At 40.1% G+C, this 7,900-nt stretch overlaps 1 long non-coding RNA gene across 1 annotated transcript in view; it reads right to left on the bottom strand.

Moving 5' to 3' along the window:
• Positions 1-608: 608 nt before the first annotated feature.
• LOC311516372 overlaps positions 609-7,900 on the bottom strand; it is a 47,865-nt gene continuing 40,573 nt past the window's right edge. Inside the window, exons 2-3 of the long non-coding RNA XR_014710396.1 lie at positions 3,220-3,378; positions 609-687 (exon numbers count right to left, since the gene is read on the bottom strand). This is a non-coding gene — a long non-coding RNA (uncharacterized lncRNA). The remainder of the gene's footprint in view (positions 688-3,219; positions 3,379-7,900) is intronic.

Raw genomic sequence — 7,900 nt, 5'->3', positions numbered from 1 at the left:
GCTTACTAACTTTTTACAGGAGTTCTGAAGAGCATTCCTGATCTGTTCCCAGCAAAAGCATCACACAGACAGACAGAGCCTTTGCCCCCCCTCCAGCTTTGAAAGTATCTTGTCTCCTCATTGGTCATTTTGGTCAGGTGCCAGCGAGGTTATCTTAGCTTCTTAACCCTTTACAGGTGAAAGGGTTTTGCCTCTGGCCAGGAGGGATTTTATCGTTCTGTATACAGAAAGGTGGTTACCTTTCCCTTTATATTTATGACAACTCCATTGAAGGAACAAAGTATGGACACCGTGTAGAATCAAGCACATGGGTTTATTATGCACAGCACTGGTGGAGCGTCACCTTGCTTATTTGGCTCTGAGACACTGCCAAACAATTGATTACAATGGATTATAATTCCATGGGCAGAGGGATTTTCCATGGGCAGAGGGAAGTGACGGGGTAGGCAGTCCCAAACCCTTGGACAGGTCTAGCAGCAAGACAAGATAAGCACAGTAGCCAGTAGTCAAAGATTACATAATGTCTCCGCCCATGGTTTCAGGTTAACAAGTAACATAGAACTAGTACACAGGTGTTTTCCTTTAAACAATGTATAAGCTGTGTTAGTATAAATATATATATGTTGAATTCTGATTTGGGGTCCATAGGAATGAAGTAGCTTCTCTGATTGTCCAACAGGTACATACCTGGGGGGTTAAAACAAAGAAACATTGAAAAGTATATGGCAATAAAGATTGCTTTTTAGTTGTTCGTTTGTGTTTCTAAGGCAGGCACTGGTAATGGCTTGGAGGATGCGTGTACACCTGTGAGAGGGAGGATGTCATATCTCATACTGACATGTTTTAACCTCTTCCATAAACTCAAGGTTGGTGTGTAGGAAGGCACCTCTTCTACAGAAGAAACAGGGCCCCTTTCATTCCTTAGGTCTGTTTGCAACTTTTAGATAAAGCCACCAGTTATAATTCTCCATCTGGCATCTTGCTGACGAAGCTTATCTCAGCAATAAGCAAGATTGTCTTTTTGTTTGTTCTGCTTCTTAGCTAATATTGTTCACTATTTGCCTTAGGTCTCTGGCCTCTTGACAAACTCTGGACTTTGGGCCTGTAAAAAGAGCTGACATACCCTGTATATCAGGTTGTAACATAAACAGTATATTGATTTTAGCCCCTCACCCATACTTCAAATTCTGCTCTGCTCTCTTATTTACATACAAAAGGACTCTGTCCTGAAGTCCTGACTAAAACAAAATTCCTGGGAAAGTCAATGGGTAAAAAAGCATCACAGTGCAGATGGCCAGCACAAAGCAGTGCATGCACAATGTGCTGACCCCCTGCCCAAGGCTAAATTGCATTCAACGGGAGTTTTCCTTGAGTAAGGACTACAAGATCAGTTTCATAAATGCTATATATGCTCACAGGCCAACATTTTCAAAAGTGATTTGGGATGCCTAACATGAGACAACTTAAATGTACTCCCAAATCATTGTTCAAATTTTTGCCATACTAAATATTAAAAACTCAGTGGCCAGGTAAGTTTTGAAGAAACCATTTGGTTTTGGAGGAGTGCGTTTTTGTTTGTTTGTTTGTTAACTGTAACTACAGTTGATGAATGTTATCAGGTAGAACAATGGTACCAGAAGCTCTAATTCTGAACACTTAAGTATATCCAACTTAAGTCCTACTCTTTTGAACAAAATAAGGGAAGGAATGAACTCATATACTTAAATGTTTGGCTGTATCTGAGCCTATATGAATGTCTAATGTTCTACTGCAGAGGTGGCCAGCTTGAGAAGGAGCCAGAATTTACCTATGTACATTGCCAAAGAGCCACAGTAATAGGTCAGGAGCCCCCATCAGCTCCCTTGTCCTACGTTCCCAGCACCTCCCACCCACCGACAGCCCAACCAATCAGCACCTCCCCTTCTCTCCTCACACCTCCCAATCAGCTGTTTTGTGGCATGCAGGAGGCTCGGGGGAGGGGGGTGTGAGGGGGAAGGAGCAAGGGCACGGCAGGCTCAGGGGAGGGGGCAGGAAAGGGTGGAGTGGGGGTAGGGCCTGTGGCAGAGCCAGGGCTTGAGCAGTGAGCACCCCCTGGCAAATTGGAAAGTTGGAGCCTGTAGCTCCAGCCCCGGAGTCGGTGCCTAAACAAGGAACTGCATGTTAACTTCTGAAGAGCCGCATGTGTCTCCAGAGCCAAAGGTTGGCCACCCCTGTTACTGTTCTGCAGTCTTTGCTTCCTCTGACACCAGTGAGTCATGTAGAATGTTGATCAAGAAGTGTATTGAGAAATGAATATCTGGGACTAGAAGTAGGGAGTAGGTGCATGACTCAGGAATTTATGGCATCCATATTGGAGACATCTATTTTCTATCTATTTGCCCATGAAACTGTAATGTGTACTGGCTAAGTTAAATGTAGTGGGGGGGGGGAATGGCAGTGTCAAATGTTTCAGTCCTCATTATAGCTTACGTACTGTTGCCCAAAGCAAGGAGTTTTGCAAACATCTAAAGCAAGTGGTTAAGAAGAATCATATGAAAGGGAAGCTATGACAGTGTACAACAGACAGTAGCAAGAATAGCTAATTGCTTTAGAGTCTATTTAGTCAAAATAAAACACAAAGAGAGATCAGTGTATTAAATAATAGCATTTGATAGAAGTACACTGACAATAGTGGCATAGAAATGGAATCACATATATAGACTACACAGAGAAGGCTGTAAGTTCTTTTGTTTTATATGAAGACAAGACTTGTTTTTATATTTCCTGTCATAAAGTCATTATTTTGTTTTAGTTTTCCTTATTACAAATGTTAAATTATAGCCTGTCTATGGTACATGAGAAAGATACCAAATCAAGGTTATATAAGACCTGCTCTACACTAGGAAATTAGGTCTGATACCTACATCCATGCTCCTGAGCAACACAGTTAAGCCAACCTTACCCCCAGTGTAGACAGTGCTAAGTTAACATGAGGTGTTGTACCAACTGTCGGGGAGTCCTCCCGTTAGTGTAGGTAGCATCTTCACTGAAGTGCTACAGCTGTGCTGCTGCAATGTTTTAAGTGCAAAGTAGCCCTTCGTATTTCACTTTTAATGAAAATAGATTACTAGCTCTTTGTTATGCAAAACCATAGTATGTGAAACATATGTGTTCACGGAGACTATACTATGCAAAAATTAATGGCAGTGAGGTGTCTGTCATCTATTGTATACAAATTACCTGTGGGTCACTGGCTGTGGGAAAACATTTCTTCCTTTTTTGGTTTCAATTCCTGGTTTTCGGCTCCTGTGCTTTGTCTTTCCAGTGCATGTACTGAGGTCCTTTTGAAGAAGTATTGTTAGCTTCAGCATCCATAGAAGAAAGTCTGGAATGAAAACCCTGTAAACCAGGAGGGAGAGAATATATAAAACAAAACAAATATATACTGAAATATGAATATCTTCTAAGCTTACTATTTGTTTCTGTTAGTGCCCATAATGTGTTAGGTATTGTACAAAACACAGGAGTCATTACCCCTGTCCTCCCCCCCCCCCCCCAAAAAAAAGTGTTTAAACAAACAAAACGAAACAAACAACAGAACCAGAAATGAAAGGTGGGGGAAAAGCATACAAGCAAGTAAGATGGACTGGAAAGTGACTGGCCATGTTTTATGTACACAATAAGTCTATCCTCAATTACCTTGCAAGTTTGTCATTATCAGCTGGCTCATTCTCAGAGCCAGCTAGCCTGACAAAGGAGGCTAACCTGCTGAATGATTGAAATGTATTCATTTAGAGAAATTACAGTTAAAAGGGATTGGATATAGGTGGGATGTTATATTATATAAATGTTGAAAGTTTGACCTTGCGGCTTTTTAGCTTTTCTTCTGTATGTTTCGACTCATAATCTCACATTTTCAATCCATTTAATTCAAGTTTAAGAGCCCTCTGTTCATCTATCCCTCTCGCTGTGGGTTTAGATCCAACATTGGCAATAATAATCTTGTTCATATTTTCATTTTGATACAGTATTTTGTGAAGTAGTTGGATTCACTAGCAGTGGAGAAAGGATTATGATATGGGGAGGTGTTGATCTCATTAGTATACACTGTCACTTTGCAATCTTTGTTTTAACTTCTGGCTATGCAGCTGCAAGTGCTTCTGTTACTTTTTGTTTAATTTGTGTGATTTCCCATAGTTTTAGATTATCTTGATTTTTTCCAGTGTTTAATCATTTTATCTTCCATCAAAAGTTGTCAATGTATTTTATAAACTAGCATGAATTAGTTCTTCAATTGGCATAAAAGTGAGAAAGTTACGCATTATCGCTATCTCTATTTTACAAGTGCCGGGCTCTCAAGTGACCTTCAAGGTCAAACAAGTTTGCGCAAAACAGGTTTGTGTAAGAGTCAGAACTAGGTTTCCTGCCAAGGGTCATGTACTTTAACTACAAGATCATTCTCTAGTGGTGGGGTTTTCTAACATCTTCTAGTTTCCTAGCTATCACTCACTTTGAACATAAGAATGTAAGAATGCACATACTGAGCCAAGAGCAGTGGGGTCCCTCTAGCCCAATATCCTGGCTGCCAGCAGTGGCCAATGCCAGGTGCTTCAGAGGGAACGAACAGAACAGGCAATCAGCAAGTGTTCTATCCCCATCGTCCACTACTAGCTTCTGTCAGTCAGAGATGTGGGACACCCAGAGCTTGGACTTGCATCCCTGAATATCTTGGCTAATAGCTATTGATGGGTCCATCCTCCATGAACTTATCTTTTTTTTTTTTAAAACCCCATTATAGTTTTGGCATTCACAACATCCCTGGCAATGAGTTCCACAGGTTGCCTGTGAATTGTGTGAAGGGTTTCCTTTTGTTTGTTTTAAATCTGCTCCCTATTAGTTTCATTGGGTGACCCCTTGTTCTGGTGTTATGCAAAGTTAGTTTCACATAGCCTGTGAAGTTATGTGAAGTTAGAGTTATGTTACCTGTAAAATGAGTGTTAATTTCATCGGATGACCCCTGGTTCTTGTGTTAACTATCTCTTTCCTAATAGTTCATAACATTGTTCGCTTTTTTTACTGCTGCTGTACACTGAATGGATGTTTTCAGAGAACTATCCACAATGACTCCAATGTCACTTTCCTGAGTGGTAATGGCTAATTTAGATGCCATCAATTTGTATGTATACTTAGGATAATGTTTTCCAATGTGCATTACTTTGCATTTATCAGCACTGAATTTCATCTGCCATTTTGTTGCCCAGTCACCCAATTTAGTGAGTTTGAAAGTCTCCGGTTTGTGACCTCTGAGTCTATTCAGAGTTTATCTGAGAAGAGCAGGGTATTTTTTTTTAAATAAGTTTGTAATTATACAATGAAGGGTTTTTTTAAGACAGATGGGAGCATAAGGGATGTGTGTTCCATTGAATATTCATTATTTGGAATTTGCTATTTCATCTGCGCTATTTCGCATTTAAACCACATGGTAATGCTTCTATTCTTTGACTGGATGACTCAAATTTATAAACAAAACAGAGCCTGAGCAATTCAGTGGGTCTTTGATTTGCTTAGATATAGACGAGAGATGCACACCTATTAAATAAGGCTGCCTAGGAAATATTAGGACATTCTAAATCTTCTGTCCTCTTTTGCACAGGAAAGAAAATGAATATTTGGCTATTTACATAAGGCTCTTGTCAAGGTTCCTCCCCCACTCTGAACCCTAGGGTACAGATGTGGGGACCTGCATGAAAACCTCCTAAGCTTACTTTTACCAGCTTAGGTTAAAACTTCCCCAAGGTACGAATTAATTTTATCCTTGGTCCTTGGAATATCCACTGCCACCACCAAACTCTAACTGGATTCACTGGGAAACGTGGTTTGGACACGTCTTTCCCCCAAAAATCCTCCCAACCCTTGCACCCACTTCCTGGGAAAGGTTTGGTAAAAATCCTCACCAATTTGCACAGGTGACCACAGACCCAAACCCTTGGATCTGAGAACAATGAAAAAGCATTCAGTTTTCTTACAAGAAGACTTTTAATAGAAGTAGAAGTAAATAGAAATAAAGGAATCACCTCTGTAAAATCAGGATGGTAGATACCTTACAGGGTAATTAGATTCAAAACAGAGAATCCCTCTAGGCAAAACCTTAAGTTACAAAAAAGACACACAGACAGGAATAGTCATTCTATTCAGCACAATTCTTTTCTCAGCCATTTAAAGAAATCATAATCTAACACATTCCTAGCTAGATTACTTACAAAAGTTCTAAGACTCCATTCCTGGTCTATCCCCGGCAAGAACAGCGTACCGACAGACACAGACCCTTTGTTTCTCTCCCTCCTCCCAGCTTTTGAAAGTATCTTGTCTCCTCATTGGTCATTTTGGTCAGGTGCCAGCGAGATTACCTTTAGCTTCTTAACCCTTTACAGGTGAGAGGATTTTTCTTCTGGTCAGGAGGGATTTTAAAGGGGTTTACCCTTCCCTTTTATATTTATGACAGCTCTAGATGTAAATATAGTTGGGTTCCTTTCTGAGTGAAATAGATAATATATGCATTTAATGACAGATTACCTGGTATTATTGTGCAAAGTGGCCACGCACCCTGAAGATTTAATTGTATGGGTCTTAAAGGATCATATTTCCTGATAATTTTTTAAGTCAGAAGAATCTTGCTAGCACATTTAAATCACGAGTAGATTTCTGAATAATAGTAAAATATGGGTGCCTAAAATGCATTTGCAAAATATCTGTACGCACCTACTGGATACGCAGGTTGCACAGTTTTATGAATGCAAGTCAGTTCTTGTCTGAAATTGCCTACAGGTGTGTTGGGTATATGCAGAACAGTTGTGTACATATTTGTAAGAGCAGTTTAGATGCCATATTGAAGGTTAAGAGTTGCACTAGTTTCATGGAGTTTGCGAGCTGTGAAGAGTTTCTATTCACCTTAATGGGATACTAACTCTGAAGTCCAATGAAGGTAACTTTAAATATTAACTGTTAGCTATTTCATTGCTGATCAAGGATGCACAGGAAATTGGAAGAATGATCTCATTATGAAGATCTATGTTATCTACTCCAAGTAACATTGCAAGTAGTTTGGTTTATGGGCTCATCTCATGTATATCCCTACTTTTCTCTCCCTATACCCATCCCATTTTAACCTCTGATGAAATGAAATAGTATGCTGGTGCCTCCCAAGACCCATGTGTGACTCAGCATTGTCCATTGGCCAGAGCAGATGACTATAGTAGTCGGCCACTAAAGAATCCATGTAAGCTTTACCACTGACATTGTTGTGTTGAAATCTAAACCTTTATAGAACACTCACTTCTTTGACTCTAGCTCTGCCACTGGTAGGATAAGGCTTCATCTGTAACTAAATGACCTTAACAGTAGTAAAGGAACTTAGTTGTTGTTTGCTTTGGTGGCAAAGGTTTATGTAGCTGTAATATTTTTTGACTGAAGACAGGATAAAAAATGATACATTTTAAAAAGTAAATATAAGTAAATCACTACTGAAAGCTTCCAGGTTTGGTTTGTATGAAGTCCAGAGGGTTGCAGGCTCTATATTTCAAAACAGTACAGGCTTCACTGAAGAAACCCAGGTTTTTTCCATGGTTGAATCTCATTTTGAGCCCACAGGTAAGATTTGTATGTGATAGTTTTGCATGTAACTTTTTGCAGTTATCACAACCAGATGCAGAAAAAGGGAATATTAGAAAATACCAGCCATGGCAGTTAGCAGGCTCCTAGGTCTCTGCTCCCTACCTCTAGAAACAGATGAAGGGCAGCCAGCACATCAGGCACCCAGTTCTACCTTCTGTTCTTTTAACTGGCAGGAAGGAAGAAATCAGCAAGTATAGAGACTAGGCACTATTTTTCCAGGAGAACACACACACAATATGGAACTCCCTCT

This window comes from Lepidochelys olivacea (genome assembly GCF_965140295.1).
Source record: "Lepidochelys olivacea isolate rLepOli2 genome assembly, chromosome: 2".
Taxonomy (NCBI): domain Eukaryota; kingdom Metazoa; phylum Chordata; order Testudines; family Cheloniidae; genus Lepidochelys; species Lepidochelys olivacea.
Note: the sequence above shows the minus strand (reverse complement) of the source record. Positions and strands in the feature narration are given on the sequence as shown.